At 54.8% G+C, this 6,000-nt stretch overlaps 1 pseudogene; it reads left to right on the plus strand.

Moving 5' to 3' along the window:
* LOC120394794 overlaps positions 1-5,520 on the plus strand; it is a 43,197-nt pseudogene extending 37,677 nt beyond the window's left edge.
* Positions 5,521-6,000: the final 480 nt, after the last annotated feature.

The raw sequence follows: 6,000 nt of genomic DNA on the forward strand, positions 1-6,000 counted from the left end.
AGCCTGACTGGGACAGGGACCACACTGGCTCTCCCTTTAAACTTGCTCAACCGCATTGCCTATGCTCTTGCTGAAACTTTTGAGGAGATTACAGAGGCAGATTACCGCAACGTGATAGACCACATCAATGGGATATTCCACGTCTAGGCATGCAAGCATGCAGTCATACCACCCTCTCCTCTCCCAAAACATTTGCATTGCAATAAAAGCTGCTTACCTGGGACCTGCTCCTGTGATTCTTCTGAACCAAGTTCCAGGTGCTGCCACTGGCTAGCTTCCTCCTGGCTTGAGAAGAGCTCCTGACTGCATGCCTCCTGGGACTCCGGGGTGTCTCCCCCCATCACAGTAGCCTCACTGTCTGTTTGGATCTCCCCCTCCACCTCCCTCTCCTCTACCGGCTCTGAACTGTCCATCGTGGTCCTCGGATTTACAGAGGGGTCACCCCCATAAATCGCGTCCAGCTCCTTGTAAAAACAGCAGGTCGTGGGGGCAGCGCCGGAGCGGTGATTTCCCTCGCGTGCTTTGCAATAGACTCTCCGCAGCTCCTTTACTTTAACCCTGCACTGCAGTGCGTCCCGGTCATGGCTCCTTTCCAGCATGTCTCTTGATACCTGGGCAAAGATATCATAATTCTTATGGCTAGAGCGCAGCTGTGCCTGCACAGATTCCTCCCCCCAAACACTGATGAGGTCCATCAGCTCGCCATTGCTCCATGCTGGGGCTTGTTTGCCGCGTGGAGGCATGGTCCCCTGGAAAGATTCACTGATTGCACTCCACACCTGGCTGAGCAAACAGGAAGGGGATTTTTAAAATTCCCGGGGCATTTAAAGGGCGGATCCCCTGAGGCCAGGGCAGTAGAGTCTGAGCTGATGAGCAGAGTGTCTGAACGGGCATTCTGGGATACATCCTTATACCCTGGAGGCCAATAACAGTGCTGGTGTGTGGCCACACTTGATGACCAGCGCTGCAGCACCAGCGCTGCAATCTTTATTCCCCATGCTGAGCCAGGTGTACGGCCAGCACTGCAGCCAGGGAGTTGCAGCGCTGGATGTGCCCTGCAGGTGTGGACGGTTATTAATTGCAGCACTGGAAAGCCTCCACCAGCGTTGCAACTCGCAAATGTAGCCATACCCTATGTGTGTTCTACTTTCTACCAGTAGAAAAATGACTCCTATGAGCTTGCAATACTTTCAGATAAATCTTCTACCTTGTAACACATCTCTCCTGTTACTCACTTGCAGCGGCGCATCGAGCAGAGAGAGGTGAGTCCCTTTGTTCATTGCAATGGGTAAGGGAGGGGGAATCTCAAACTTTACAAGTTCCGAAGACACCCCCCACCCCCAAGGCAGGTATTCAGAGCTCACACTATGAACTGAGAGTCAGTTGGGTTTGTGTGGTATGGGAACTTGTTGAATAGCCTCCTTTATCTTTTATCACGTTTACTCGTTTCTCTTTGCTTTACTTTTAGAGAAACTGCAGGGTGAACTCAGTAAGTTGCCTTTTATTTCTAGTATAAACCTTGCTACAAAATTGTATCGTATTCGGAGTGTCTGTGTTCAGGGGAGGTCTCATCTCTCTGTCTGTGTTTGGTTTCAGAGTGGAGAAGAGCCCTACTAAATGCAGGTAAATAAATTTGTGGTTTTGCTAATAGATAGTTATCATACCGAAATATATTCTCTTATCATAAACTTTGTTAGAGATTGTTTTCTATTCAGCAAGTCTGTGTTCAGGGCAGTTCTCATTTCTCTCTATTTGCTTGATTTCAGGTTGGGAAAAAGCCCGACAATATGCAGGTAACTGTGCTGTAAGCTCCGCTGAAATGAGATCTGTCAAAACCCCAGCAGCCCCTGAGAGCTCTCTGCTCCTTTGCTTTGGAAAAATGCTGAGTAATTTCCCCTCCACTTCACCTTCCCAATATGGTATCTGGGTCGTGCCTGATAGACATTATCTCACCTAACCTTAATAGGCATTAAACTGCTCAAATCGCCCCTCCCAACAGCAGGGTTTCCATGCTCATACAGGCCTTTAACCTGCAATTTCCTTCTACAATACTCTGAAGGGCTAAGAGCTGTTCAGTGTGTCCATGGATTGGGCTGAGGCAGGCTCTCTCCCCGGTGCAGAGGCAGATGTTTTTATAACCAGACTGTGAAACTCATGGACACAAGTAAAACAAACTGTGCCCACACAGCAGCTTTCCTGTCTCTCAGCTGTGTCTGAGCTGTGTTTTACATTCACACCCAGCCTGCTGCCTGATCTCTGTGTGCACTGGTGCATGCTGGGGGCGATTGGGCAGCGCCAGCAGAGGTTAGCAAGCCCAGGGGACATGCGCGCACACACAGCAGCACCAGTAGCCCAGGGGTCAATGAATTCTGGGGTATCCTACCACACAGAGCTGGGAGGGAGGGGGGCGCTCTGGCCACCATCTCCTCAGGGAAGCCAAGGCCTGAACAGGCCGCAGGGATGGTTCCTCCCCAGGGAGAGGTTCCAGCAGGTGTCAGGGCTGAGCCACGTTGGCAGGACAGTGGGGGGACTCACACGGCCGTTGTGATGTCTTCGTATCCTCGATACACAGAGCTCCAGCAGCTGGGGTGTAAACCCCACTCGTACCCCCAGCACGAAGGGGGTGGCTGGCAAAGTCAATAGATGGAGACACCTGAGCCCCTGGGGCTCTGAGATGGTCTCTGTGACCATTATCCGCTCTGGGAGATGCCCAGGTGCAGCTGCAGAGGGTCTGTGCCGCTAGCATCGTCCATGGGACAAATGGCTCTGGGCAGAGAGTTCAGGCTGGAGCCGAGTCTCCATTTTCAGCCTGATTTGTGGGGGTGAGATCAGGGGCCCAGGGGCTCCTGCCCCTCCCTTACCCTTCCCTCACCCCTGTGAGGGACCCTGGACCCAGCATCTATTCTGACCCCTCACCAACATCCCTCCCTCTCTTCTCACTCCCTTTCTGCTCCCCTGGGCTCCTGCCCCTCTACTCCCACTTTGCTCCCTGGCACATGCCCCTGCCCTCCACCCATCTCTGCCCCACTGGAACAGCCCATCCCTTCTCCCCCTGCCCTCCTGGCATCTGCCCCTCTCCCCCAAACATCCTCTGCACCCTGGAGCCCACCCATCACTTCACACCCCCGCTATGTCCTGGCATCCACCTCTCCCCTTTCCCTCCTCTGTGCCATGTCTCCCACCCGACCCCTCACCCTCCTCTGCTGTCCTGACTTTCACCCTTCTTACTCCCCTCATCCCTCCTGACACCTGCCCCTCTCCCCACCCTCTCTGACCCCTGGCACCCGCCCCTTCCCTCGCCCCCCTGTGCCCACCCCTCCTCTAGCCCCACTCTGACCCCTGGCACCTGCCTCTCCCCAATCCCCTCTGCTAACACCTCCTCTGCCCACCTGCCCTGCCTTTCACCCCTCTCTGCTCCCTGGTGTTTCTCCCTCCTCCTCTGCCCTCCCTGTGCCTGCCCTTCTGCTCAACCCCTCAATCCCCTGGCACCTGCCCTTCCCTTTACCAGCTGCCCCTCCTGCTGCCTGCCCTTCCCTCACCCTGCCCCCAACACCTGATACTCCCCTTGTCCCCGTCCGTCCTGGTGCCCAGCCGCTCCCCACCCTCTGCCCCACTGACCCTGCTCTCCTCTCCCCCCTCTGCCACCATCACCCAGGCCACCTTCTCTTTGTCACTCCTGCCCTTCCCCTCCCCCTCTGCCTCCGTGACACCTGCACCCCTCACCACCCCTCCAGTCCCCTGGTGCCAGCTCCTCCTCTGCCCCAAGTCCCAGCTCTACCCTGGCCCCATCTGCCTCCCTGGTGCCTGCTTTTTCCTTTGCCTGCCTGGTGCAAGTCCCTTCCCTCGCCCCCCTGGTCTCAGCCCTTCCCTTCACCTAAGCACTGCCGCACCCCTCCCCTCACCCTCTCCTAACCTCTGGGCCCCACCCTCCCTTCAGCCTCCCTCTGCCTCCCTGGTGCCCACATCTCCCTGCACACGCCTCAGCCCCCCTGGGGCCTGCCCGTCTCCTCACCCCTCTCTGCCCCCTTCTGCTCACCTGCTCCCTCACCCCCATTCTGCCCCTTTGGCACCAGTGCCTGTTCATTCGCTTCCCCCCATGGGTCCACCTCCCCACTCCTCATCATCTCACCCCCTGGCAGCTCACGCTCCCCTTGATTTCCCCTGCCCCATTGGAGTTCCCCCATTCCCTCACACCCCTCTGCCCCCTGGTGCCTGCCCCTTCCCTTGCTTCCCTGTGCCCCCTGGGGTCCATCCCCTTCTTCTGCCCTGGTGCCCACCCTCCCCAAACCCCTGCAGCCCCTGGAACCTGCCCTTCCCTTCACCCCTCTGCCCCCTGGTGCCCCTCCCTTCCCTTATCACCCCATAGCCCTTGTGCCAGCCCCACCCCAATGTCCCTCCCTCCACCCATTCTGCTCCGGTCACCTCCCCCTCCCCTTTCCTCTCCCCTCCCCCGCTCCGCTGACACCTCACCCCTCCTACTCCTCCTGCCCTTTCCTCTCATTGTCTCCTCACAGGCAGAAGGGCCCTGACTCCACTCACGCAATGCCCCCTCCCCCCACAGTGATTAACGGGGCTGCAGGTTAATTTCCCTTTGATCCCAGTGACCAGCCCCTGCCCCCGGCCCTGACTCTGTGACTCTCTCCGCAGTGGACGTGACTCTGGATCCAGACACGGCAAATCCCAAACTCGTCCTGTCTGAGGATCGGAAACGTGTGAGAAATGGAGACAAACGCCAGGATCTGCCCGACAACCCTGAGAGATTTCATCATTATCCCTGTGTCCTGGGCGCTGAGGGGTTCACGGGCGGGAGGCGTTACTGGGAGGTGGAGGTGGGAGACAAGACAGGCTGGGAACTGGGGGTTTGTAGGGAATCTGTGAGCAGGAAGGGATGGTTCATAGCCACACCTGGGAATGGATACTGGGCCGTGTGGCTGAGGGATGGGGGATACAAGGCCTGCACATACCCCAGGACCCCCCTCCCCGTGAGCGTCAGGCCCAGCTGGGTGGGGATTTTCCTGGACTATGAGGCGGGCGAGGTCTCGTTTTACAATGTGACTGACAGGTCCCATCTCTTCACTTTCACTGACACCTTCTCTGGGAAGCTCCGCCCTTATTTCTGTCCTGGTTACAGTGCTTGGGGTACAAACGCGGCTCCCCTGATAATCTGCCCGGTCCCAGCTCAGGTCGGAGGGAATCTCGGTCCCTGACAGTGACCCCGCGGCACAGACTGGCCCCTCCCAGCCCTGCTGCTCTTCCCGCCCCCAGTGGTGGGGGCCAGTTACTGCAGCAACTGGACTTTCTGTGCTGACCCGACGCTGCCAGTTTCCCTTTTCAACTGGAGGTTCCAGTCGAAAACTGAACACCTGGCAACCCCCAGCCCCCACCTTTCCCGTCCCCTGCCCCAGGGGTAGCAGATGGTGGGGGATGGGGTCATTCACTCCAGTCAGAATTTTCTACCCCTGTGAAATAAGTGTAAATATGAAAGAAAAATATTATTTTAATTTAGAAAATATTATTGTAACAAGGTGTAAATACAAGAATATTTTACTTTACATTTCAACAGTATTTCAAAAACAAGCATATAAATATATTTGTAGAAATGGAATTATTTACATTTTTTTGTTTCCCTCAAATCTATAGTGAAGGTTAACTTCTCTAAATAACGTCATTTGTATTTCAACTGTGGAATTTCAAGAAATCCAAAATATTTATCTTAACAAAATAAACTATTAAATTGTCAGACTGGGTTGTTCAGTTCAATGTACATGTGTCATAAACATCACAACTACACACATGTGCAGCTGCTCTCTCTCTCCCTCTCCCCCTCTCTTTATTGTCTTGACTGGTTCTCTCTGGAAGGCAGGGAAGCTACACCCACCTCCTGCACTACACCTTTGAAAATTAATAGTTGAAAAAATGATAGAATTAATTAAGCAATATATTTAAGTTAACTCACACAAGATTATATAATAATCTTTGAACTTCTGTCAGCATTAATTC

Source organism: Mauremys reevesii, unplaced genomic scaffold (genome assembly GCF_016161935.1).
Source record: "Mauremys reevesii isolate NIE-2019 unplaced genomic scaffold, ASM1616193v1 Contig79, whole genome shotgun sequence".
In the NCBI taxonomy this organism is placed as follows: domain Eukaryota; kingdom Metazoa; phylum Chordata; order Testudines; family Geoemydidae; genus Mauremys; species Mauremys reevesii.